This window comes from Sciurus carolinensis, chromosome 1, assembly GCF_902686445.1.
Source record: "Sciurus carolinensis chromosome 1, mSciCar1.2, whole genome shotgun sequence".
Lineage (NCBI taxonomy): Eukaryota > Metazoa > Chordata > Mammalia > Rodentia > Sciuridae > Sciurus > Sciurus carolinensis.
Genome location: NC_062213.1, coordinates 168,308,140 through 168,336,036, shown reverse-complemented (window position 1 = coordinate 168,336,036; position 27,897 = coordinate 168,308,140). Strand labels below are relative to the sequence as shown.

General features: G+C 37.2%; 1 pseudogene; it reads left to right on the top strand.

Moving 5' to 3' along the window:
* The first annotated feature begins 92 nt into the window (after positions 1–92).
* On the top strand, positions 93–26,129 carry LOC124962962 (60S ribosomal protein L19-like; annotated as a pseudogene).
* The last annotated feature ends 1,768 nt before the right edge of the window (positions 26,130–27,897 follow it).

The following is a 27,897-nucleotide window of genomic DNA, read 5'->3' as shown; positions in this document are numbered from 1 at the left end:
CAGAGAGCATTTCGAAGCCTAACGTGGGCGGAGCGACTGGAAAGGGGCAGTGACGCGGTGGACGACGGGAAAAGGGCGCCTGCGCAGCGTTTATGACGTATGCGGCAGCGGCTTTAAGACAGTTGGTAGTGCTCCGCGTCTCAGAAAAATATTCCCCTAGTGAGAAAACGGAGAAGCGAGTGTAGATAGATTGAATTACATAGTGTCCTCCCGTTCGCGTCATATTTTGTACACCTTGCCTCTCACACTCGAGGCAGAACGTTTGCCCGTGACTCAGCATATAACAAAAAGCAGAACACCGGAAGTATTTTCCTACGCCCGGGGGATGTAAGCTGCCCGCGAGCCGAGCCAGGCGCCGGAAATTGCAATTGAGCTTTTCCGCCTTTTAGCCTGTCAAGCGCTCTTGATTTTCACCCTCAAACCCCATGAAAGTGACTAAAAGATCGGTCTGGATGCACTCACTCTTCTAAGCGATAATATTTTTTAGCTCCGCCACAGACTAGGGTCCGCAATTATCGTACCTTTAAGTTCACCCAACTTTTATTGAATAGCTGCGTGGTGTCAGCGTGCTGCTCTGAAGTCTCTTCTCAGTTTTTTCTGTTTGCAGTGACCTCGGGTGGGCAAGCTAAAATGTGATTAAAATATAGTCATGAATTTAACGTAGCTGACAATAAGATACACCATAGGTTCCAATGATACTAGCACATAAAAAATAAACACACGAATAAATGGAGAAAGACTTGAGGGCAGGGGGGTGTACTGAGGGTTATTATATCTAAGTTTTTCGAGGCCTCTTCTGAGCTCCAGGCTCGGGACAAAGCCATGAAAGAAACAAACCCTTGTCTTCCTGGAGATTGCAATGTAGCATAAAGCAACAGATCAAAACAAATCCAAAAACAAATGATGTATTCAAAAAGCAATAAATGCTATGAAGACAATACAGGACAGAAAGATAAGGAGTTAGGACAGGTGTGGAAGGTTCAGGCAGGAAAGGATGAGATCTAAACTAGGGGAGTAGAAAAGGAATATTGAAAAGTATTGTCTGGTCTGAAGTTGTCGCTCAGTGGTAGAGTGCTTTTGCCTTGTGTGAGGCACTGAGGTCGATTCTCAGCACCTCATATGAAGAAATGAATAAAATAAAGTTCCATCAACATCTTAAAAAAAAAAAAATAAAGTGAAAGTATTGTCAACTATCCCAGTTTGTTTCCATACATCTTTTCAAGAACCTATCGACATTTTAAATAAGCAACTCCACTAGACTGCCCTCCTTCAGAGCAGGTTTTTTTCTTTGTATCTCCAGTCTCTGGCATGATTTCCCAAAACAGGAAATCAGTCAGTAAATGTTTACTGTTGAATAAATACTCGTAGTGACAATGTCTATATTGTATTGAGAATTTTTTTCTCTCCAAAGCAATAATGTCAGAAATCTTCCAAGTTCAGCTATCAGTTAGATTTTCCGTACTAGAAAACTGAATTAGCATCCTTTGTTTTCCCTTTATTTTTTATTTTGCAGTGCTAGAGATTGAATCTAAAGCTTTAACTCGTGCTCGACCATGTGTTCTACAGCTAAGCTACATCTCCAGTCCCCAGTTTTTTGCTTTAAAAAGAAATCTCTGAGCGGGTCATTGTAGCACATTCTGTAATCTTAGCGGCTCAGGAGGCTGAGGCAAGAGGGGCATAAGTTCAAAGCCAACCTCAGCAAATTAGTGAGACCTTGTCTCAAAACATAAAAAGAACTGGGAATGTGGCTCCGTGGTTAAGCGCCCCTGAGTTCAATCGCTAGTACAAATAAACAAAAACAACAACAACAAAACCTGAATCTTACAAGTCACCAGACTCAAAATTTGGTAACACCCTATAATGAGGCATTGCATGTATTCATTCCACCAACAAATGGAGCTCCTATTACATGCCACATGCTGGGAATACAGTGATGGATAAGAAATTTTCTTGTTCTTTTGTAGCTTAAAATAACTAGTGATTGTAATCCCAGCGGATCAGGAGGCTGAGGCAGGAGGATCTAGGGGTTCAAAGTCAGCCTCAGCAGAAGTGAGGCACTAAGCAACTCCGTGAGACCCTGCCTCTAAATAAAATACAAAATAGAGCTAGGAATGTGGTTCAGTGGTTGAGTGCTCCTGAGTTCAATTCCTAATGCCTCCCCTCCAAAAAAAAAAAAAAGAACTAGTAAGGGATAGACATTAAACAAGCATGCCATTTTAAAATTTATAATTGTGAGTAGTTAGTTCCAGAAGGACATAAAGAGACAGAGCCTGGTCAAAGACTTTTCTAAAAAAGAGAAATTTAAGCTAACATTTGAAAAATGTATAGCAATGGTACAGAAATGTATGGAAACAGGCTTGTTAAAAAGCTTTTTAAAAATGAGGTCAGTATGGCTTACCTACTGTAATCTGGGAGCAAAAAGGGAAAGAGGTCATTGGCAAAAAATCATACAGAACCTAAGAGTAAGTCATTATTCTGTGTTTTTTTTTTTTTTTTTTTTTTTGTTGTTGTTGTTGTTGGTATCATTGGATTCGCAGCTCTTAGAATGGTTTCTGGAACACTGTATTATTTATTCAGTAAATAATGATTGAAGAAATGAAAAGAGAAGTTATGATCACAATTGTTTTCCAAGTAGATCACTGTGACTGATGTGTGAAAAATTAATTGGATAGTGAAGGGTAAGGGAAAGTCTGGAAATGAGAAAAGAGGAAGCAGAGTCAGATATGTGGTCTGTGCCTATAGTCCCAACTACTCAAGAGGCTGAGGTGGGAAGATTGCTTGAACCCAGGAATTATGGGTCAGATGGGGAAACATAGGGAGACCCTGCCTCAAATGTTAAAAAGAAAGAGAAGAGGGAGCAGTTGAGAGGCTATTAAATAACATAGGCAATAGAAAATAACTTAAATTTCAGGGCTGGGGTTGTACTCAGTGGTAGAGCACTTGCCTAGCACTTGTGAGGCCTGGGTTCAATTCTCAGCACCACATAAAAATAAATAAATAAATAAATAAAAAAGGTATCGTGTCCATCTACAACTAAAAAAATTTTTAATAAAATAAAAAGAAAATAACTTGCATTTGAGAGTGATGGGGGAGATAGAGATGTAGACCCATAAGTCATGTATTTAGGAGGTAGAATTGACTGGTTTGATAGTGGTTGATTTGATGTGGAGGAATAAGAAGAGAAAGGTATCAGGCATAACTTCCTAGCTGATTTAATGGTTGGATAAATGATAATCTCAGTAATTTAGTAAATAGGAATTTCTGAAAGGCAAACATTTTGGGAGAAGAGCAACAACTCAGTAAGTTTGAGTCAGGTTGAGAGTTCAAAAAAGAGACCTAAATTGGAGATCAAAGCCTACTGAGTAAGATCACCTCAATTCCCACTGAAATTATGAAGTAAAAAGAGAAAAGAGTCCTAGGACCAAACCTTGAAGAGGAAGAACTCACAAAAGAGACTGAGAAGGAACTGCCAGATTGGTAAGAGAAAAAGCAGAATGTGGTGTCCTAGGAAAAATACCTCTTTGATGCTGGGCTGAGTACAATTTTGAGCCCCTAGCAAATGTCAATATTTCAAATTAAATGAATCAAATATGAAAATTGTTAACGGATGACAGAAGTACTTTAGTTTGGGTCCTTTGAATATGAAAATAAATACCTACCCATGGAGGTGAAGCTCACAAATTATCCATGGCATAGCCAGGACTTTCAAACCAGAAGTATTGTTTTCCCATTGCAAATAATTTTAAAAATTGCCATGCCTTATTTGAATACTCATAGTTATAATAAAAAGTGTTCCTTGGAGGAAACATTAAGTCAAGCTACTACCATTTTTAGGAAATTGAGGCACTAGAAAACTAGAAATTACCTGAGATTCCCCAATAAAGTTAAAGAGCACAAGATTATAATTTAACCCCATTTACCTAGTCTTTCTTAAGAGTATTTAAATGGTTTTTTTTCCATTTCCACTCCATAATTAGCCATCCTATAATTAGCCATCTTTACCTCAAAGATTTCCTTCCCATTAGGTTTAGTGACTCTTTGCTTCTTATTATTCTGATAAAAGTTCAGAAATCATGAAAAATAAAAACATCCCATTTCTATGTTTGATGCCTACCTCTGAAAGTTATTTTAGTCAATGTGATAACTGCCTACCTGCCAGAGAAACAAATCTGAGCTTTACTCCTTAAAATTCAAAGGTAAATTACTCAATTCCATTATCCACCTTTATATTTGAGAATTAGGAAAAGTCAGAAGTATGGAGTATTGGTTCTACATTGAGTGGATGTGATGTAGTATGGGCTCATTTAGCTTCAAGCCCAGAATTATCTTCCTTTTTCTAGTGCCTAAAATTCCTCCATCAGTGATTCATTGTAATCTTTTATACTCCTCTTAAATGCGGTAACACTCTTGAAAGAAGTGAAAAACTAATGCCATTTTGTGAATGGTGTTCCAATTTTGGAACACACTCTGGGTAACTCAAGAGCATCATAAACCTGGGGGTGGATGAGGAAATTGCTAAGTGTAGGAGAAAAGGCAAAGAGGAGGTAGGTAATAAGAGAATTATTTCAAAATAATGTCTATGGCCCACGCTCTAAGAAATTATACCTTTGGAGCTCTAGCTATTAAGTGCCCCACCCACTGATTGTTATCCACCTTTGGCAGTTTTGTATCTAGGTCAAGAAATAGGCCTGTTTTTATGGAGCCTTGTTTATGCAATATACCAAGGAGTTTACGTGATTATAAAATAGTTTTCTCCTATATTATAACATAGTTCTAGGAGGAATTTAGTATTCAAACCTTAAGTTAAATTAGAAATTACTCTAAAAATTATTTATGCTGGAGTGCTGGGGTTATGACTCAGTGGCAGAGCACTCACCTCACAGGTGTGAGGCACTGGGTTCAATTCTCAGCACTGCATATAAATAAATAAAATAAAGTTTCATCAATAACCAAAAAAAATTTAAAAATTATTTATGCCAAATGCAAGATTATTTTATAACAAATCCAACTAATTCCTCTTCTGGTCTAAAGATATGCATTTTTGAGACTCTGCCTGGAAAGGAAAGTGTGAAGACACAAAAATGATGTTTATAATATGTAAATCAGATTACGTTACTACTTTTTAAGATTCATCAATGGCTTCTCTTTTTTTTTTTTTCCTTTGGTACTGGGTACTAGGGATTGAACCCCAGAGCCACTCTCCCACTGACTACATCCCTGGCCTTTTTAAAATTTGTATTTCAAGGACAGTCTCTCTAAATAGCCCAGTCTGGCCTCAAACTTGTAATCCTCCTGCCTAATCCCAATGGCTGGGATTAGAGACGTGCTGGTAATCCTGGAACACAATGACTGGATGACTTACTGACTTACTTATTTATTTATTTGTTTATTTATTTATTGGTACTGGGGATTGAAACCAGAAAGTAAGGAAGTAGTCAAAGAATGATGAAAACATGTCAAAAGATGTAGAGGCCAGATGTAGTGGCACATACCTGTAATCCCAGCTATTCACAAAGCAGAGGCAGGTGGATTGCAAGCCTGAGCAATTTAGCAATACTTGTTTCAAAATAAAAATAGGGATGGGTATATAGCTCAGTAAGTGGTAAAGCACCCCTGGGGAAAAAAAACAGGACAGCTTAAATAAGTTCTCATTCCTACAGCCAGAATGGGAACAACTTAAGTATCAAAACAAATAATGATTTAATAGATTATAACACATTTTGTAAAATAGAAATCCATGCATCATGCATCTAAACTGATGAGTAAAAATGGAATGAATGAATGAGTGGAAAGGGTTTTTGTTACAATATAATACAACCAATGAATATAGACTGGATGATGACAATAGAAAATCACCATTTGGCAACTATACTAGCAATTAATTCAACTAAGAAATATCTATATATGATAAATAGAAAATTTGATAAAGGATAGAATTTTTACATAGTCTCAAAGTATCTCAACACAAAATAATTATTAATTAAGAAGAAACAAAGAAAATTTTTATAGTGGGAAAACCTGACAAACACCATTTAATTTGTGAACACAGTAACATTATCAGTAATGGGACAAATTGCAGTTGTTACCAGTTAACAGTGTGCAATGAAGAAAAACCCAACATCACTTCTGTGCTGTTCCTACCCAAAATGCACAACTTGAATCTAATCTAGAGGAAACAGACTAACCCAAAATGAGGGGCATTATATAAAATAGCTCACCAATAATCTTTTAAAAGTAGCAAAGTCACGAAAGTCAAAGAAAGACTAAGAAACTGTTCTGATTACAGACTAGTGAGACCTGATAACTAAATGAATAACCATAAATGGCATTATTGGGACCATTAACTGAAGGGTTCTGTGGATTAGATGATAATAAAGCACTAATGTTAGTTTCTTGATTTGAGACTGGGAATGAAGCTCAGTGGTCAAATGCATGCCTAGCCTGTGCAAGGCCCTGGGTTCAATCCCCCGCACATGCATGCACATGTGCATGCACACACACACACACACACACACACAAAGAAAAAGTTCTGATTTTTGAGAATCTGTGGGTGACGAGACATCATATTGGCAACATTCTCAAAAGGTTCAGGAAGGAGGGCAGTCTCTTTGTACTGTTGTTCTAACTTTGTGTTTGAAATTATTTCAAAATAAAAAGGAAAAATATTACTGATGGTGACAAAATGAGTACAATTTGAAACATTGGAACTGCCTGCCAGTGTCTTAAATGTAAAATGTGAGTCCTGGAATTTGTGCAGGAAAACAGTGTTTGTGGGTTAATGGTAGTAATTATTCTCCATCTAGCCTCACCCTCCAAAATCATTCTGAAGATCTTCCTCTTAGAAGCCTCCTTTCACTATTCCAGCCCATACTTATCTCCCGTTCCGTACCTAAACTCAGGAAGCATATTATTTATTTCACTTCCTTAGTATTTAATCATATATAACCTTGTGACTTCTTTTGTACTGTTATTGTCTTGTATAAATTTTAAATTCTTGTTTAAATCTCACGAATGATATTTTCTTAATTATATCATAATCACTTTAGAAGCAGATATCATGTATGATTTATTTCTCTCCTCAAAGTACCTAGTACAGGTTTTGCAATCACATCTTAACATCCTAAGGACTGTCAAAAATAGTTGATCTCATTATGCAAAAATTTCTTGCATACCAACTATGTATTAGGTACTGTAAATAATAATTACTTGTATGTGTAGGATGCATTGCAGTTTATGAAACACCTACACGACCATTATTTCATTTATTGTTTATAACAACTCTGTGAGGTAGAAACTGCCACATGATAAACATGCACAAAGAGGAATTGTAAATTACTGAAAGTCATACATCTATGGAAGAGCAGTATAGGAATGCCAACTTTATTCTTCAGATTCCAAGTTCAGAGTGCAGGCCATATAGCCCATCTTGTAGAGCGCCTGCCTCTCATGCTGGAGACCCAGGTTCGAGTCCCCAGTACTCTGCGGTTGTGGAAATTACAAACAAATGAAACCAACTTCAATACTTTTTTCACTTCACCACAGAAAACAGATAACACTTTTATCTACTGTGATAATCATAAATATTGTGTTAGTTTTTTATTGCTTCTGTAACATATTACCACAAACTTAGTGACTTAATCAACACAAATGTATTATCTTATCCTGTAAGGACAAAAGTCTGATGCAGGTCACACTGGACTAAGGGGTCCATCCTAAAGTCTAGAAGAGACTGTTTCTTGTCATTTCCAGCTTTTAGATGCTACTCATATTTTTTGACTTGTGTTCCTTCCTTCATCTTCAAAAAAAAATTGTATCTTTCTAGTCCTTTCTCTCATAGCTACATCTTCCTCTGACTCTCTATTCCACTTTAAGGGATCCTCATAATCATGTTGGATCCACCCAGATAATCCAAAACAGTCTCCCTGCTTTAGAATTAGCTGATTAACAACCTCAATTACTTCAGCAACCTTAATCCTCCCTTGCCATATATCCTAACATATTAACAGATGCCAGGGATTAGGACATGGATATTTTGGGGAGTCATATCAGGTCTATGTTCTTCAAATATCCACTTTCCAAAGATCCACTGAGCACTTTCACATCTTGACTCATGATATGAATAGTTCTTCCATCTACTGAAAAATCAACCATTAGATTCCAACAGAACAATTTGTTTCTGGTATATTAACTTCTAGCAATCAGTTTACATAAAACATAAGCCAGAGTTGATTTACAAAATTTAGCAACTTCTGAGTCCACTGTTACCATTCAACAAACAAGGAAATGAATGTTAATGATGTTAAGTAACTTGCCTGAAAACACAATCCGAACTTGGACCCTATTATAAAGCTTAAGCTACAAAGCTTTTATCACACCATTTTCTCACCAATAATAGCTACTCCTAGGGCCTAGTAAAATTTACTGCAACTTTTGTAGAATTGAATTTGTGCTACAAGACATACTTCATAGAAAATTATTTAAAGTCCCTGAGGAAAAATATCAAAGGCGTATCAAAAACTGTACCCCAGTTTTGTTTCTTCTTTGGGGAAAAGCATGGTCTGGGTAAAATGAAGACCAGGAGTGGAGAAGCAGAACTTAAGATTATTTTGAGTGATGGTCAAAGAATTGTGCTAATTGGTTCTTGTAGCATAAAATGAGAAGTGTCTGTTTTTTTTTTTTTTTTTTTGTCAGTTGGTCTTCAGTGCCTTAATCGATAGATGATATAACAATATTTCATACCAACAAAAGGATTACACATTTGTTAAACTAACTTATTTCAACTGGGGCCTACATTTAATGCCTGTGATTTAAACATTAATTTGTTCCTTTGGATCATCCACTTATTTTCCTTTTTTTCTTTTCTTGGAACCCAGGAGTATACCATCACTGAGTTATACCCCCAGTTCTCTTTTTATTCTTTATTTGAGACAGGGAGTCCCTATATCACCCAGGATGACCTTGAACCTGTGATCGTCCTGCCTCAGCCTCCAGCCTCCAGAGTAGGATTACAGGTGCATGCCCGATTGGGTCATCTGCTTCTTTTCTTTCTTTCTTTCTTTCCTTCTTTCTTTCTTTCTTTCTTTCTTTCTTTCTTTTTTTTTTTTTTTTTTGGTACAGGGGATGAAACTCAGGGGTGCTTAACCACTGAGCCACATCCCCAGCCCTTTTTTATATTTTATTTAGAGACAGGGTCTCACTGAGTTGTTTAGGACCTCAATAAATTGCTGAGGCTGGCTTTGAACTCACCATCCTCCTGCTTCAGCCTCCAAAGCTGCTGGGTTTACAGATGTAAACCACTGTGCCCAACTTGGATCATCTACTTCTTGTAGACTGCCTTGAAAATGCAAATCTCCACAGTAGAGGCAATAATATTACAGAAGATATATGGCATTTAATGAATTTAATATTTGTAGTTTCCACTAATCAAAAGTGAACCCCAGTGATCCCTGATCTGGAATAATATTAACATTGCTAAAAGTTAGTTCAAATCACTCACTGGAGTTCTGGTGTTATGTTTTGGGTATGAGGTGTCTCCCAAAAGCTTCTGTGTTAATTAATGTGGGAATGTTTGGAGGTGAAATTATTGAATTGTGAGAGCTATACAACCCCATCAGTGCATCCTAGTTTGAATGGACTAACTGGGTGGTGACTGTGGGACTTGACTAGAGGAGGCAGATCGCTGGGGGCATGTCGTGAAAGAGTTTACCTTTCTCTCTTTGCTTTCCAGCTGCCACGAGGTGACCAGTGCTTCTCCACTATGCCCTTCACCGTGATGTTCTGCTTCATCTTAGGCCCAAACCAATGGAGCCGGTCTACTGGGGACTAAAACCATGAACTAAATTAAACTTTTCCTCCTCTGAATTGTTTTTGTCAAGTATTTTGGTTACATCAAAGCAAAGCTGAGTTACAACTGGTATGTGGGAAAATGTCCCTTAGTAACTCAGTCTACTCAATCACCTAGAATCCAAGTTTTTACTTCGCTTTACTGTATGCTTTTCATCATATGTGTCTTATTTGGAAATTACACTTTATAATATCATTCCTAAAAGTAGGGGATTTTTCGAGAGTCTTAAGATGAATTCTTTGGTAATATCAAGGATTTTTCATAGTAATAAGAAACTGTCAAGGGTGATCCCAAATCAGCTTGAGAAATTGCATGTTTAATAATAGGGTCAGGAGACATGGGTTAACCTCACTACTTGTGATCTAGGGGAAATTATGTAACTTCTTTAAGTCTCAGTGTCTTCTAAAAATAGATATAGATTCTTGCTTAATAAAGTTATAAGGCTTAAATAAAATGATGGATGTACAAGTGTGTGGCAAAGGAAAACAAAAACATATGATAGGTGTGTGCATGAATATGTAAGCAGTTGACTGTTAAAAAGAAAAAGAAAGGCATAGTAGGGGTTGGGTTCAAATCTTGACCTTTGACTTGTGTGATCTTGGACAAGTTCTGAGTTCTTAGAAACTCTTAATTTTGATTTTCTTATCTATAACACACATTCTTCATAGGGTTAAGTTAGTATTAAATGTCATTATGCTCTGAGATAAATTATTACAGAGCCTGACCCCAAGTATATATTCAAGAACTGTGCACTCTCAATAGAGTGCAAGTACAAAGGTTCCTGATGGTTGTCTCTAATTGACCTGTTGATGACATGGTGATTTCTTGCTGGACCACAAGATGGAGCTAGAGACATAGAAGTAGATGTCTTGTTCAACAGGAATCTTCAGATTTCAGGGAAAAAAGAAGAAGCTTTTCTTATGGGTTTTGCCAGAACAGAACCTCTCTCTCTTTAAGCCACCACTCATGTTCCTTCATCATGAGGGTCATTTCTTGTTGTTTGCTTTTTTCTTGTTTCAAAAAAGAGTAACAGTTCAAAGAATACTCAATAGATATCAATAATGTGAATTTCACTTCCACTTGGTATTTAGCACATAGAAAATGACTATATAGTTATGAAAGAAAACCTTCTCATCCTTCAGCCCAGAGACCAGAGGTACCTTTTGTCTATACTCTGCTTACGTGAATTTTCCTGTCTCTCAGAGTCCAATTCTCTCTCCCAAAAGCATATTTAGAGTTTCTTCCCAGAAGCTCCTGAGATCCCCATACAAATATCATTCCTAGAAGTCTGTCTTAGCATCCCAGGATGCCTAGATTAGGTTTCAGTTGTTCTCAAAGGAACACTTTGAAGGTATATTTTGTAAGCTCAATAAAAACTCAACTCTCATTACTTTCAGACATGCTCCTATAGCTATGTACCTATCATAATTAGAAGCTCATGAAAATCATAAAAATCCACTTAAGAACTGAAGGTAGTACCAAAAACCAGCTTTGAAATGCCACTACTTTCAGGGCTCCAGAAAGAATTGCTACAGAAATGAGCTTAGATCATCCCCAAATCTAACTGCATAAGAGAAATTCCTTCTCCACATAAATATACTTCATGCTCAAGTGAAGGAGAATGGAAAGATCATTCTAGGAAGAGTTCCAGGACATGAAAAAGGTCAAAGAACAGAAAACAATGTTCTCATAGGTGAAAGTAATTACATATGGCTTGACAGGAAAGGTTGAGAGGGTGAATGGCAAGAATTAAAACTGGAGATAAATCATTAAGCCCTGTATTTTATATTAAGGCGTATAGATTTTATTCTGAGAGCAATAGAGAGCCACCAAAAGACAAAAAGGTGTGGCAAGAAAAAATTATTTCATGCTGTAGGAAGATCATTCCAGCTGCAAGATAGAGAAGGGAGGAAGGCAAGTCTGGGCAGAAGATGGGCCGGATATTTTCTGTTTGCCTCTCCAGATATTTTCTCCATCATCCATAGACTCTGTGTTCCAGAAGTTTGAAATATGTGGGTTCCCAACAGGCTTCCTTGCCCCTCTGATTTTTGGTTGGATTCAGCATTGGGAGAGAACAGCAGATCAGAGGTCAGGGGGAAAGAGAGGTCCAAACATTTATTCCCCATCTCCTTCTCTACTGAGGACATCTGTCACCACCAAAGGTCACAGATCTTAGCAGTCAGCACCTTCCACACAACTGCCATCTTTCAATCCTTATAATCATTCCTTCCTTTTCTCTTCAACACTATGGATAATAAAGATTCCAACTTTACTAGCACTGGGAAAACTTTGTATTCCTTGTTGATCTCCCTAAATTGTGCATATGCCTTGTGTTCAATAAACACTCCTCAAATTATCTAGTTTGTGTGTGCCATCTGTTTCCTGCCAAGACTCCAGTGGATGCAAAAAGAAACCAGTAATATTATGATGGCTAGCACTTATTATGTCCAGGCCCTCTGCTACACAGTTTATATACATTTAATGCTCACAGCAGTCATATGAAGTATCTCTCCTTTACAGGGGAGGAATCTGTGACATAGATTAGGTAATTTCCCCAAAGTCACACGGTTAGTGAAACACTCAGTCAGAATTCAAATACGAACATAGTTTGTTTCCAGAGTGTATGTATATTCTTAACCACTATGCTCTCTGGTGAGTTAAGAGTTGATGTTGTAAGCTACAGTAATAACAATGGAATAGAGAAAAATAAAGGAATTTAAGAGCAGTTGTTGCAAAACCCAGAGTAATTTGAGTATCTATTGGGATCAAGAGGCAATGAAATGCATTGGTTATAAACAGATTTTGGAATGGGATGGACCAGGCTCATGTTACATTAGCTGAGTGATCTTAAATAAGTCATTTTCTCTTTCTGGATATCAGTCCTGCATCTGTAAAATAGGACTGATAATGCCTACTCCACTGAGTTTCTATAAGAATTAAACATTTTCACATATTACCTGAATCTGGCATGTAGTAGATTTCTTTTTTTTTTTTTTTTTTTTTTGTGGTGCTGGGGATTGAACCCAGGGCCTTGTGCTTGCAAGGCAAGTACTCTACCTACTGAGCTATATCCCCAGCCCTGTAGTAGATCTTAATAAGATTTTAATAAAGATGTTTAATGAACATTTATAAATAATTCAACCCAGAGGGACATGGGAGCACCTTTTGGAATTTAGATATGTTAGTTCCAAAATGCCATCATTAGTGATTGAGAACATGCCATGAGAGCAAACCAGCCTTTCCCTTCTTTTGGGTGCCTGCATTATTTTGGCCATGTTTATGGAATTTTTTTGGTGGAGGGGTTGCCAGGGATTGAACTCAGGGGTACTTAACCACTGGGTCATATTCCCAACACTTTTTATATTTTATTTTGAGACAGGGTCTTGCTAAGTTGTTTAGGGCCTCATTAAGTTGCTGAGGCTGATTTTGAACTCTCTATCCTCCTGCCTCAGCTTTCTAAGTCCCTGGGATTACAGTCATGCGCCACCAAGCCTGGTTGTGGTATTTTATGTATGTATTTATTTATTTATTTTTACAGACTGTATTTAGATTCATTGTACACAAATGGGGTACAATTTTTCATTTCTATGGTTGTACACGATATAGATTCACACCATTTATGTAATCATACATGTGATGATGTTTGTCTCATTTTACTATGTTTCTTTCCCACTCTCCTCCCTTCATGTCCCTCTATACAACCCAAAGTTCCTCCATTCTTCTCTTACCTACCACCCCATTATGTATCAGCATCTACTTATCAGAGAAAACATTCAATCTTTGACTTTTTGGGATTGACTTATTTCACTTAGTATAATACTCTCCAGCTCCATTTACCTGCAAAAGCCATAATTTTATTCTTCTTTGTGGCTGAATCATATTGCATTCTGTATATATTCTACAGTTTCTTTATCCATTTATCTGTTGAAGTGCATCTAAGTTGGTTCCACAATCAGGCTATTGTGAATTGAGCTGCTATAAACATTGATGTGGCTGTGTCACTGTAGTATGCTGATTTTAAGTCCTTTGGGTATAAACCGAGGAGTGGAATAACTGAGTCAAATGGTGGTTTCCATTCCAAGTTTTCTGAGAAATCTCCATGCTGCTTTCCAGAGTGGCTGCACCACTTGGCAATGCCACCAACAATGTATGTGTAAAATAAAGGTATTGGATTCACCTACAAATAAGAAAAATACATTCCCCCCACCAAAAAAAAAAAAAAAACACTAAGGAGCCCATGTGATTTTGGACTAAAAACTAATAGAATAGTCTGAAGGTTCGACCCAGAGTTTCTGTTAAAGAATGGAGTAAAGTATGAAGGTAGAGAAAACAAGCGTTTATGGATAGTCTTGGGTAAGCTCCTAGTCTCCTGAGAGCTGGACCTAGCCTTTGTCACAGATCTTTCTAACCTCTAGAAATGCTTAGCAAAATGATTTCCACTAAGTAGGTACTCCATTCATGTATAATTGAATCATGGGCAGCTGCTCCATATTCTTGATTTTCTTGCCCCACAGAAGAAACACTAAGGCCTGGTAAATATGTTTTCCCTACCTTATTGTGATAAATTGTGTAAGTGCGAAGCAAAAGAGAAAGAATAAGGTATGTGTGATGCTATTATGGACTGAATTGTGCCCCCTATTCATATGTCGACATACTAACCCCAAAGTAACTTTATCTGAAGACAGGACCCTGAAGAAGATAATTAGGGGTAAATGAGGTCATAAGAATGAAGCCCTAATCCAAAATAACTAATGTCTTTATAAGAAGAGGACAGACACACCAAGGAGGCAAAGTGTCAGAGAAAAGACCATGTGAGGACTCAGCAAGAAGGTGGCCATCTGCAGGCAAGGAAAAAGACCTCAGGGAAAACCAAACCTGCTGACGCCTTGATCTTTTACTTCCAGCTTCCAGAACTGTGAGAAAATAAATTCTATTGTTTAACACACAAAGTCTGTGGTATTTTGTGGTAATAGACCTAGCAGACTAATACCGACCTTATTCTACTTTCTATTTATTTATTTACTTAATTTTTAGTGCCAGGGATCAAACCTATAGCCTTGTAGATGCTAAGCACACCCTCTACTGCTGAAATATATCCCTGGCCAACTATTTTACTTTCCTGTGAAATAAAATTTCCTCAAAGTGTGTTCAGTGCATCTTTAGCAAAGTTTTAATAGATAAGATAGAAAAGAGGTTTAAGGGTCAATTAAATTTGAGAAACACAGGGTTAAAACAAAGTAAAACTGATTGTTTCTCCAGGGGACTAATGCAGTATACAACATTTCCCAAAGTTGTTTGGACATAAAACTTCCTACCCTTTTTTGGAGCAGTGTATATTCCTATAGGACTAGTATCTATGAGAACAATTTGGAAAATGCTGATGTACAGTTTTATTTTTCTTTTGCTGATTTGTCTGCTTTTAACACTATCAGATGTTGAAGAAAAAAACCCTGAATCTGAGTCAAGTAGTATAAAACTCCAAATGAATCTTCCTGGAATGGAACTCTCTCTGTAGGTCCTCAGAGAACAGATTATTTACTGTCATTCCGTCAAGGTCTTTCTTCAAGGACCAACCCAGATTTGGAAGTTATAATGGTCAACTCAAAGAAAGAATAGTTAAAAGGGAAGGTTACTACCTATAAGGAAGTCAAACTACAGTCTGAGAATCAAAACATTTGTAAATACTTCTAATTTTTTTATTCCTTTCTGTTTCTCCAAAATTGTCGGCAATAAAAATCTGTTAAACAAAAGAACCCTTCAAGCTTGCTGTCTAAGGAAGAAGAAAGATGGAGACAGAGTGTCAGACTGGGATAGGCATTGGGAGAAGGAGTGGCAGAGTAACCCAAAAGTAGTTTATGGTAACAAACACCAAGAAAGAGGGAAATAGGTAAGTCTGTGGAGCTTCTAACAAGGAAGAAAGAATAAAGGAAGCTCTTTCTGGCTTATGAAGTGGAGTTTAGTGTTTAAAAGAAAGGGGGGCAGGAAATAAAGGTCTAAGTGAAGTCTCCTTAACTCTATACGAAGATTTGGAAGTCCTGGGCCAAAGTTAGATGTTGTTTCAACACATACTTATTGAGCACTTACTATGTGCCAGCATTGTTCCAGTAGAGAAAACAACAAAAATCTCTGCTCTCACAACTTTGTATCTGGTGGGAGTTTTTTTTGGTTTTAGTTTTCTGCCTTTTTTTGTTTTACTGTGCTGGGGATGGAAAACCCCAGACTTCACACATGGTAGACAAGTGCTCTACCACTGAGCTACATTCCCAGTCCTCTAGTCATTGTTTATTATATTTATGTTAATTTTTATTGTAAAAATATCATAAATACAGAAGATTGTCTACAACATAAGGGGCCAAATTAAAAATAATCTCGAAGAATAATCATAAAGCAAATACACATCTACAAATAGCCTTGCTTAAGAAATAGAATATTACCAGAACATAATGAGTCTCCATGTAATTTTTTTATATCATGTTTTCCTCTCCCAAAGAGGTAACACCTACCCTGAGTTTTGTGTTAATAATTCCCTTGCATTTCCTTGTAAGTTTTACCAGTCTTTCTGAAACACTAAGCAATATTGTATCAGTCAGGGTCCTGGCAGGAAACAGATGGTACACTCAAATTAGGATAATTTGAGCAGAGTTTATTAAAGAAACTATTTACAAGGGTGCCAGCAGGGTATAGTGAGAACACAAGAATAAGATATTATCCTGAGGCTGATAAGAGTTCTTATCACCCTACGCCTGCCTGAAGGGGAGGGGAGAGAGTGGTAACAGGAAATTAGAGATAGAGCTGGCTATGTTGGGAGGGGTACTTGATAGGGGCTGAGACCTACAGAAGAGGGAACCTAGCCAGTGTATAGCAACCCCCAGTGAGAGTACCAGAGAATAAGATCAACCCTACTCTTCTTTAGTTCTCCAAAATTCTGTGGTGCCTCGCATCATCCAAACCTAACCAAAGCTAGAAGTCAAAGAAACTCATTGATGCAACCTGTGCAGTTCAGCCTCCTGGAAATCAGAGAAGGATGGAGACTGAATCTAGAGGCTGAAACAGAAGATATCTAGACAAAATATCTTGCTCAGTTTTGCCTGTTTAAGCTAACAGAAATGGAATCATACAGTGTGTACCTTTTTGCAACTTGACCTTTTGGCTCATTCATTAGAGTAGTTCATGAATAAAGGAGCGGTAACTGGTTTATTCATATTCAGTTCTATATAATGTCTCTTCATATGACTTTATCATATTTCTCCATTCTATAATTAATGGACATTTGAGCTGTTTCCAGGATTTTATATTTCACAAACAACATTGCTGTGAATATTTTTGTGAGTATCTCTTAATGCAAGAATGCATATGATATCTATGTAATTTCTGAATCATAGGACATGTGCAAGTTAAACTATAATGGATAGTAACAACTATTTTCCAAAGTCATACTATCTACTCTTTAACTAGCATTAAATGAGGGTTCCTCTTGTTCTGCAATCTAACATTTAGTATTGACAGACTTTCTACTTTTTTTTTTTTTCTTAAGTGATGCTTGGGATCAAACCCAGGACCTCACACATGCAAGCTAAGCAAATTCCACTACACTTCCAGCCCCAGAGGTTGCAATATTTTGTCAGTAAGAAATAGTATCTTATGGTTTTAATTTGCATTTCCTGTTACTAACAAGATTAAATGTCATCTCATATGCTTATTGTTCATCTATGTTACCTCTTTTGAGAAATGATTTTTCTTTTGCTCATTTTCTGCTTTTCTTTAGTCAGTTATATGTGTTATAAATACCTTCTCTTCCTTAGTGCCTTGTGCTTGTATTCATTATGAGGTATCTTTTGGTGCTCACAGTTGTTATTTTTACTGTATTTGAATTGGAACTATTTTCCTTTATGGTTTTTCACTTTTGGTACCTGCATAAGAAATCTCTCTGCCCTGAAGACAAAGATATTTTTTATTTTGTATTTTTAAAATTCCATTATTTTACATTATACTGTAAACTTTAATACCTTCCTATTTAAGTCTTACTGTGGTCTGAATGTATATTCTTCTCTCCCCAAATTCTTATGTTGGAACTTAATACTCAGTGTGATAGTATTAAGAGATGAAGTCTTTTGAAAAGTGAGATGTGGGCTCTGCCCTCATGAATGGAATTAATGCCCTTATAAGAAAAAAAGTGAAGGGTGTGCCCTAGTTCCTTTTTCCTTCCCACCAAGTGTGGACACAGCATTTGTTCCGCCCATGTGAGAATAGAGCAAGGTGATATTATTGAAGCAAAGAAAGCCAGCCCTCACCAGACACTGAATCTGCATGCACCACCTTGATCTTGGATTTTCCAAAACTTTGAGAAATAAGTTTCTATTATCTATAAATTACATAGTCTAAAGTATTTTGTTATAGCAGCACTAACACCCTAAGACAAGTCTTAAATATACTAAGAATTGATGTCTCTGTATGGCAGAAGGTAGGCATCAAAGCTAATTTTTTCCCATATAGAGAACCAGTTATAGAGTAGTCTTATCTTTATACAACTAATCTGCAAATGCTTCCTAGGACAAAAATTTTCTTTTCATTTGGTATTAGACTTTTCTGGGATTCTCTATGTGCTTTTCCATAACTTTGGTAACACCATAGTCTTTATTTGAGTTCTATGACAAATTTTGATATCTGGTAGGGCAAATTTATCTCATTCTTTGGAATTTTCTTGGCTTTTCTGGGAAACAGCTTAAGTTCCATGAAAAAAAAATCTAATTTAATTGGAATTGTGAGAGTAATGGATACTTCTAAAATATTTTTATGACAAAAGTATAAATGTGCATTGCAAAAAGAAATTATTGATAAGCAAAAATAAAAATATAAAAATATTCCCATAACCCAGAGACTACCACTATTAATACTTAGCATTTGGGTGTGTGTGTGTGGTGCTGGGGATCAAACAGCCTTGTTCATGCTAAGTATGCATTCTATCTTTGAGCTATATCTCTGGCCCCTAGATTGTTTTTTTTTGTTTTTGTTTTTGTTTTTGTTTTTTTGTGGTGCTGGGGATCAAACCCAGGGTCCTGTGCTTATAAGGCAAGCACTCTACCAACTGAGTTATCTCCCCAGCCCGATTGTTTTTAATCTTATGGCAATTGACAATCTATAGCATTAAGTCTCTATACTGGAAGAGGTACAGCTCTCTGTTTATTTAGATTTATAATATCTTTCAGTAATGTTGTATAATATTCTTCCTAAAAGACATGCACATACTTGTTAGATTTATTCCAAGGGACTTTATACTTTTTGTTATTTTGAATTACACCTTTTAAAAAATTGATTTGGGCCTCGGTTGTAGCTCAGTTGTAGAGCACTTGCCTAGCATGCACGAGGCCCTAGGTTTAATTTCTAGTACTATGAAATGAAATATAAAGTAAAATAAAATAAAAATAGCATCTAAGATAAAAGTGTTCTTTTGCTTATCACTATATACCCAGTAAAGGCCTTGTGGCTAACATGCAGTATGTGCTCAGGAAGTACTTATTAATTGAATGAATGAATGAATGAAAAAACACCTAATACACTGGTGGGTGAACAAATGAAATATACATAAGGGGACTTTTTTGTTATTTCTGGTAGCCTACCACAGTGCCTGATAATCTACCATTAAGGACTTCAGTTCTAGAAGACTTCTGTTTAGTACCAGTTCTCCTGGAGGAATGACTTATTAAATCATTATCTCTTAGATCATCTTAATAGGGGAATAGTTTAATAGCATCTATCCTGCTGTGGAATCTGAGAGTATGGTAACTTTGATGTTGGGAAAGGAAAAACATGCTCTGTGACAGCATGAAGATACTACTTACCTGTGAAGTGTGATATGGTTTAAATATTTGTGTTGCCTCCAAAATCCATGTAGAAACTGTATTGAGAGGTGTGTCCCTTAGGAAGTAATGAGGCCACAAGGGCTCTGCACTCATGAATGGGCTTGGTGCCCTCATAAAAGTGTCTAACGAAAGCCAGTGGCACACACCTATAATCCCAGCAACTCAGGAGTCCAAGAGAAGTTGAATGCCAGCCTGGGGAACTTAGTGAGACCCTGTCTCAAAATATAAAATGAAAAGGACTGAGGATGTAGCTCAGAGGTAGAGCACCCTGGGTTCAATCTCCAGTACCAAAACAAAACAAGAAACAGGGCAGGAAGCAGGTTGTGATGGAGGGAGTTTGCCTTTTTGGCTCCTACCATCTCTTCTACCATGTGAGGAGACAGAATTCTTCTCTATATAGAATAGAGCAATGAAGTGCCATGTTGGAAGCAAAGAGTAGCCTTCACCAGACCCCAATCATGCCAGAACCTTGATCTTAGATTTCCCAATCTGCAGAACTGTGAAATATTTCTTTATATTTTTGTTCTTCATAAATTACCCAGTATAGCCAGGTGCAGAGGCATATGCCTGTAATCCCAGTGGTTCAGGAGGCTGAGACAGAAGAATTGCAAGTTCAAGACTAGCCTCAGCATCTTAACAAGGTCCTAAGCAACTTAGTGTCTCAAAATAAAAAATTTAAAGGGCTGGGGATATAGCTCAGTGGTTAATTACCCCTGGGTTAAATTCCCAGTACTAAAAAACAAACAAACAAACAAAAAAAACAAAATAATGACCCAGTCTCAAGTATTTTTTTTGTAGCAGCACAATTGGACCAAGATAGATGATATCCTTTGCCAAGGGAAATAGATGAAGAACAGTAAAGAGAAGTGACCTTGATCCTAGTAACCAAGAGATATTTATGCAGATCTGATCTGTTGAGAGTAAGCAGGTTTTAATTTTTTTAATTTGTTCTAATTAGTTATACATGACAGTAGAATGCATTTGACACATCTTATGTAAATGGAGTATAACTTCTCATTCAACTGGTTGTACATGATGTAGACTCACACCAGTCATGTAACCATATTTGTACATACGGTAATAATGTCTGATTCATTCTTCTATTCTTCCCACCCCAATACCCTCCTCCCTTCACTCCCCTCTGCCTAATACCCTATTTTTCCCTGCCTCCCCCTTATTGTGAATTAGAATCCACATATCAGAGAAAACATTCAGCCTTTGGTTTTCTAAGATTGGTTTATTTTGCTTAGTATGATATTCTCCAGCTCCATCTATTTACTTGCAAATGCCATAATTTCATCCTTCTTTAAGGCTGAGTAATATTCCATTGTGTAAGTATACCACATTTTCTTTATCCATTCATCTGTTGAAGGGCACCTAAGTTGGTTCCACAGTTTAGCTATTGTGAATTGAGTTGCTATAAACATTTATGTGACTGTGTCACTGTAGTATGCTGATTTTAAGTCCTTTGGATATAAACCAAGGAATGGGATAACTGGGTCAAATGGTGGTTACATTTCAATTTTTCTAAGGAATTTCTGTATTGCTTTCTATAATGGTTGCACCAATTTGCAGTCCTACCAGTAATGTACAAGTGTGCCTTTTCACCTACATCCTCACCAATATTTATTATTACTTGTATTCTTTATTTTAAATTTTGTTTTTTAGTTGTAGGTGAATACAATACTTTTATTTTATTTTTACGTGGTGCTGAGGATCAAACCCAGGGCCTCACACATGCTAGGGTCACTGTCGCTCTCGCCAGCAAGAACGACCCGGAGACGTGATGGGTGGCAAACTTCTTTATTAACAGCTGATTCTTCTTTTTATTTCTTCCTCTTTTAGGGAAGTTATTGTCACTTATATAGGTTATATCAACTAATTAGAATATTCATGATATGTGGGGAGAAGATAGACGTATATGGGTATAACTTGAAGCACCTAAGAATCACGCAAGAATCATGCAGAGGCCCTGACCAATTACTGAGACTTCCTCAAGGTGAAGTTAGTTGTATACGTGCAGAATAGCAGTTTTTCAACCTCACTGGCAGCTTGCCAGGCGCCATCTTGGCCAGGCTCCACCTAGGGCCAGGGGTCCGGCCGAAACCCCGACAAGTCACAATCCCAGTCCTGCTTGTATTCTTGATAATTGCCATTCTGACTAGAGTGAGATGAAATCTTAGTTTTGATTTGCATTTCTCTAATTGCTAGAGATGTTGAACATTTTTTCATATATCTGTTGATCAATTATATTTCTTCTGTGAAGTGGCTGTTCAGTTCGTTAGCCTATTTATTGATTGGGTTATTTGTTTATTGGTGTTGAGATTTTGAGTTCTTTGTATATCCTGGAGATTAATTCTCTATCTGAGGTGCATGTGGTAAAGATTTTCTCCCATTCTGTAAGCTCTCTCTTCATGTAAATGATCATTTCCTTTGCTGAGAAGAAGCTTTTAGTTTGATTCCATCCCATTTATTGATTCTTGATTTTACTTTTTCTGCTTTAGGAGTCTTGTTGAAGAAGTCAGTTCCTAAGCCAATATGGTGAGGATTTGGGCCTACTTTTTCTTCTATTAGGTCTCTGTTCTAGTGCCTAAAATCTTTGATCCAATTTGAGTTGAGTTGTGCAGGATGAGAGATAGAGTTTTCCACTTCATTTTGTTACATATGGATTTCCAGTTTTCCCAGCCCCATTTGTTGAAGAGACCATCTTTTCTCCAATGAATGTTTTTGGCACCTTTGTCTAGTATGAGATACCTGTATTTATGTGGGTTTGTCTCTGTGTCTTCTATTCTGTACCATTGGTCTATGTGTTATCATGTTATTTTTGTTACTGTGGCTCTGTAGTATAGTTTAAGGTCTGGTACTGTGATGCCTCCTGCTTCACTTTCTTGCTAAGGATTGCTTTGACTATTCTGGGTCTCTAATTTTTCCAAATGAATTTCATGATTGCCTTTTCTATTTCTATGAAGAATGTCATTGGGTTTTTAATAGGAATTATATTAAATCTGTATAATGCTTTTGGTAGTGTATTAGTTAGGATTCTCTAGAGGAACAGAATCAACAGGAAGTATGATTATAAAAGGGGATTTATTAGGTTGGCTTACACAACCAGAAGCTGTATAGTCTAAAATGGCTGTCTACAGCTGGAGAGCCGGAAAAAACAGCAGTCGCGCAGCCCAAGATGCAGAAGCCCCAGAACAAGAAAGATGAACAATGCTACTGTAGTCCAAGGCCAAAGCTTCTGGAAACTACCTGGAGAATTACTGGCAGAGTCTGCTTTGGAAGAGTGAAGAAGTGAGAGTGCGATATCCTTAGACAATGGAAGCGGCAATCAAGAACCCGTTTAAGAAGAGTAGAGCTTGCATCTGCATCCAGCTTTTATTCCATCCTGTTGGGCAGTGCTGCCCAAGTTTAGGGAGGTTCTTCACTTCATTTCCTATCCTGCATTCCAATTATTCCTAGATGTGCCCTCATGGACACACCCAGAGGCCTTTTAATCATCAGCATTTCTTAATCCAATCAAGTTAACAATTCAAATTAACCATTAAATGTAGTATGGCCATTTTGACAATATTAATCCTGCCTATCAAAGAGCATGGGAGATCTTTCCATCTTCTAAGTTCTTCAATTTCTTTCTTTAGTGTTCTGTAGTTTTCATTGTAGAGGTCTTTCACCTCTTTCGATAGATCGATTCCCAAGTATTTTATTTTCTTTTTTTTTTTTGAGGCTATTGTGAATGGGGTAGTTTTCCTAATTTCTCATGCACTGTATTCATCACTGATGTATAGGAATGAGTCTGATTTATGGGTGTTGATTTTATATCCTGCTACTTTGCTGAATTCATTTATTCTAGAAGTCCTCTGGTAGAATTTTTTGGATCTTCTAAATATAGAATCATGTCATCAGCAAATATTGATAGTTTGAGTTCTTATTTTCCTATATGTATCCCTTTAATTTCTTTCTTCTGTTTAGTTGCTCTGGCTAGAGTTTCAAGGATGATGTTCAATCAGTGGTGAAAGAGGGCATCTTTGTCTTGTACCAGTTTTTAGAGGGAATACTTGCAATTTTCTTCCATTTAGAATGATGTAGGACTTGGATTTAGCATAGATAGCTTTTACAATGTTCAGGTATATTCCTACTATCCCTAGTTTTTCTCGTGTTTTGAACACGAAGAGGTGTTGTATTTTGTCAAATGCTTTTCCTGCATCTATTCAAATGATCTTATGATTCTTGTCTTCAAGTCAGTTGATGTGACGAACTACATTTATTGATTTCTGGATGTTGAACCAACCTTGCATCCCTGGGATGAACCACACTTGATTGTGGTGCACTATATTTTTAGTGTGCTTTTCTATGTAGTTGGCCAGAATTTTATTGAGAATTTTTGCATCTATGTTCATCAGGGATATTGGTCTGAAGTTTTCTTTCCTTGATGTGACTTTGTCTGGCTTTCATATCAGGGTGATACTAGCCTCATAGAGTGAGTTTGGAAGGGTCCCTCCTTTTCTCTTTCATGGAATAATTTGAGGAGTATTGGTGTTAATTCTTCTTTGAAGGTCTTGTAGAACTCAGCTGAAAATCTCTGTCTTGTAGAACTCAGATGAGAATCCATCTGGTCCTGGGGCTTTTCTTGGGTTGTTAGGCTTTTGATGGCATCTTCTATTTCATTTCTTGAAGTTGATCTGTTTAAATTGTGTATCTCCTCCTGATTCAGTTTGCATAGGTCACAAGTCTCTAGAAATTTGTCAATGTCTTTGAGATTTTCTGTTTTATTGGAGCACAAATTTTCAAAATAGTTTCTAATTATCTTCTGTATTTCAGTAGTGTCCATTGTGATATTTCCTTTTTCATCATGACTTTTAACAATTTGAGTTTTTTCTCTCTCTTTCTCTTCATAAGCTTGGCTAAGTGTTTGTCAATTTTATTTGTTTTTTTCAAAGATCCAACTTTTTGTTTTGTCAATTTTTTCAACTGTTTCTTTTGTTTCAATTTCATTGATTTCAGCACTGATTTAATTATTTCCTGTCTTCTACTGCTTTTGATGTTGATTTGTTCTTTTTTTCCTAGGACTTTGAAATGTAATGTGAGATCATTTGTATGTTGACTTTCTATGCTTGTAGTGTATGAGCTCAATGCAATGAATTTTCCTCATAGTGTCCCAGAGATTTTGATATGTTGCATCAGTGTTCTTATTTACCTCTAAGTATTTTTTTACTTCCTCCTTGATTTCTTCTGCTATTCAGTCATCACTCAGTAGCATTCTACTTAGTTTCCAGGTGTTGGAGTAGCTTCTATTTTTTATTTTATCATTGATTTCTAATTTCATTCCATTATGATCTGATAGGATGCAAGGTAGTATCTCTTCTTTTTTGTATTTGCTAAGAGTTGCTTTGTGAGGTTTTTATTTTCAATATAAAAAATCTTCATATGTAATGACAAAAATATATACATAAACTTCAATATAGAAAAATAACTACTCTTATTTTTAAGTACTGTTCATTTAGATTCAGTTTTTAAGTGATGCAAAGGCAACATAAGTATTTAATTTAGACAACAGCTAATTCAAAATCATCCTAGCTGGGCATGGTGGTGCATGCCTGTGATCCCAGCAGCTTAAGAGGCTGAGGCAGGAAAATCCCAAGTTCAAAGGCAGCCTCAGCAGCTTACAGAGGCTGTGGGCAACCTAGTGAGACACTGTCTCAAAATAAAAAATTAAAATGACTAGGGATGTGACTCAGTGGTTAAACATCCTTGGATTCAATCCCAAGAACAACAACAACAACAACAAAAAAAACAAAACAAAACAAAAAAAAAAACGAACAAACCACTTTCGTTGCTGCAGCCACTGCCATAAGTATACTCAGGCTTCAGAAGACACTTACCTCCAGCATCCTCCACTGTGGGAAAAAGAAGGTCTGGTTGGACACAATGAGACCAATGAAATCGCCAATGCCAACTCTCGTCAGCAGATCCGGAAGCTGATCAAAGATGGGCTGATCATCCGCAAACCAGTGACTGTCCATTCCCAGATTCGATGCCGGAAAAATACACTGGCTTGTGGGAAGGGCAGGCATATGGGCATAGGTAAGTGAAAGGGTACAGTTAATGCTTAAATGCCGGAGAAGGTAACCTGGATGAAGAGGATGCGGATTCTGTGTAGGATGCTCAGGAGGCACCGTGAATCTAAGAAGATTGACTGTCACATGTATCACAGCCTCTACCTGAAGGTAAAGGGAAATGTGTTCAAAAACAAGTGGATTCTCATGGAACACATCCACAAGTCGAAGGCAGATAAGGCCTGCAAGAAGTTTCTGGCTGACCAGGCTGAGGCCCGCAGGTCTAAGACCAAGGAGGCACACAAACGCCATGAGGAGCTCCTCCAGATCATCAAGACTCTGTCCAAGGAGAAAGAGACCAAGAAATAAAGCTCCCCTTTTGTGTCTACACATAGTGGTTTCAGTCCTTGAAATAAAAACAACCTTTATCTGTTTAAAAAAAAAAGAAAAAAGAAAAAGAAAAAAATTCATCTTTTATTATTGACTAAGAAAGGTTGAAGGGTATTATAAAGGAAGTGGTAAAGGCTTCCCTTTTCATAGACATGATAGATCTCAAGCAGCTCTTGCAAAAGCTGGAAACTTGGAAAAACAGCTCCCTATGGGTGTGGGATAGGACTCTTGGTACTGCTTCCAACTTACCCTTCAAGAAAAACAGGGAAAAGCATTCTCCAACTTAATCAGATTGCAGAGGTTTTGGAAAGGATTTAAATAAGACCTTTGGCCACAAAGGGCTTTAAACTTATAATTACTTGAACAAACTATTTCTTTCACAGCTTCCTCTAAAACTAGCTTGATTGTGATCTCTCTATCTTCTCAATGTCCTTCCAAAATATCACCACCACCACTACTCTTCAACTAAAATGTCTAAGATAACAACAAACTGCCTTGTTCGAACGTCATCCCTATTGTTCGGAATGAACGTTCGATTCTCTTCATTCAACGAACAGCATTGGACACCCTACATATGCAGGAAACTGTGCAGAATCTGGAAATTGACAGAAAAATAATACACACTATCCTGACCTCCAAGAGTTCGCCTCAAGGGGTGACAGAGACAAACATAACTGGCTGGGTCAGGTGACACATTGTTTCTTTAAAAACATCCTAGTAGAGTCCCATAACACCACGCAGCTTCTAAAGTCAAAGGGGTCTGAAACAGGAACAGCTGAAAGATATCCTCTGCTGTTTCTCTTATTGCCATGCTGGAATGAGTAGTCCTGGATGTGTGATGAGGTTAGGGTCTCTAGCAAAAGTCTGTGCTCTTTCTGTTAGTGAGAATCCCAGCCCAGGCTTCAGAGGTGCTTCAGTATGTGAAGGAAGACAATACCTCATCCCCGTGCTCGGTCAAGAATTATCTTGCTCTATAAATTGGCCTTCAGGAATATTTTCCTAAACACAGAACTGTCCCAGGAGGACAGATTAGATGCAAATTCCACTATCACTGCCTCAGAGATTCCCAAACCGTGGATTTCCCCTTAATACCTGTCTTGATCCTGAGCTAGTTCATTGGTTCCATCTCTTTCCTTTTTTTTTTTTTTTTTTTTTTTGGCAATTTTATTCACTCGAGAAGGATTTAGGACTGGGGTTGTAGCTCAGTAATAGAATGCTTGCCTAGCACAGGTATGGCACTGGGTTGGATCCCTAGCACCACATAAAAATAAATAAATAATAAATAAAATAAAGGTATTGTGTCCATCTACAACTAAAATTTCATAAAAAGAGAAGGATTTATATTAACTGGTACACTACAGTGTACTGGTTCAGGGAATTCTGTGTTTACTAATTGTGTGACTTCGGGCAGGTTAAATATCCTCTCTGTTTCTTCATCATAAATGGGGATAATAATAGCACCTATCTCATAACATCATCGTAAGGATTAAATTGATTTACATGTAAAAGGTTTAGAATAATGTCTGGAGCCTAGTAAGCACAATGAAAGTGTTAGCATTGACCATTAACTATGTATAAGCTCTTACATTGACTGTATCCAAGCTCTTACATTACCTCATTTAACCTGCACAATCACCCCGTGAGGTTGATATATTTTACAAATGAGAGGTGTGTAATAGAGGTCTTGAATAAAACAGATTAAGTAACCTGCCCAAGGCTTTGAGAAATGAGTGTGAACAAATAGGCG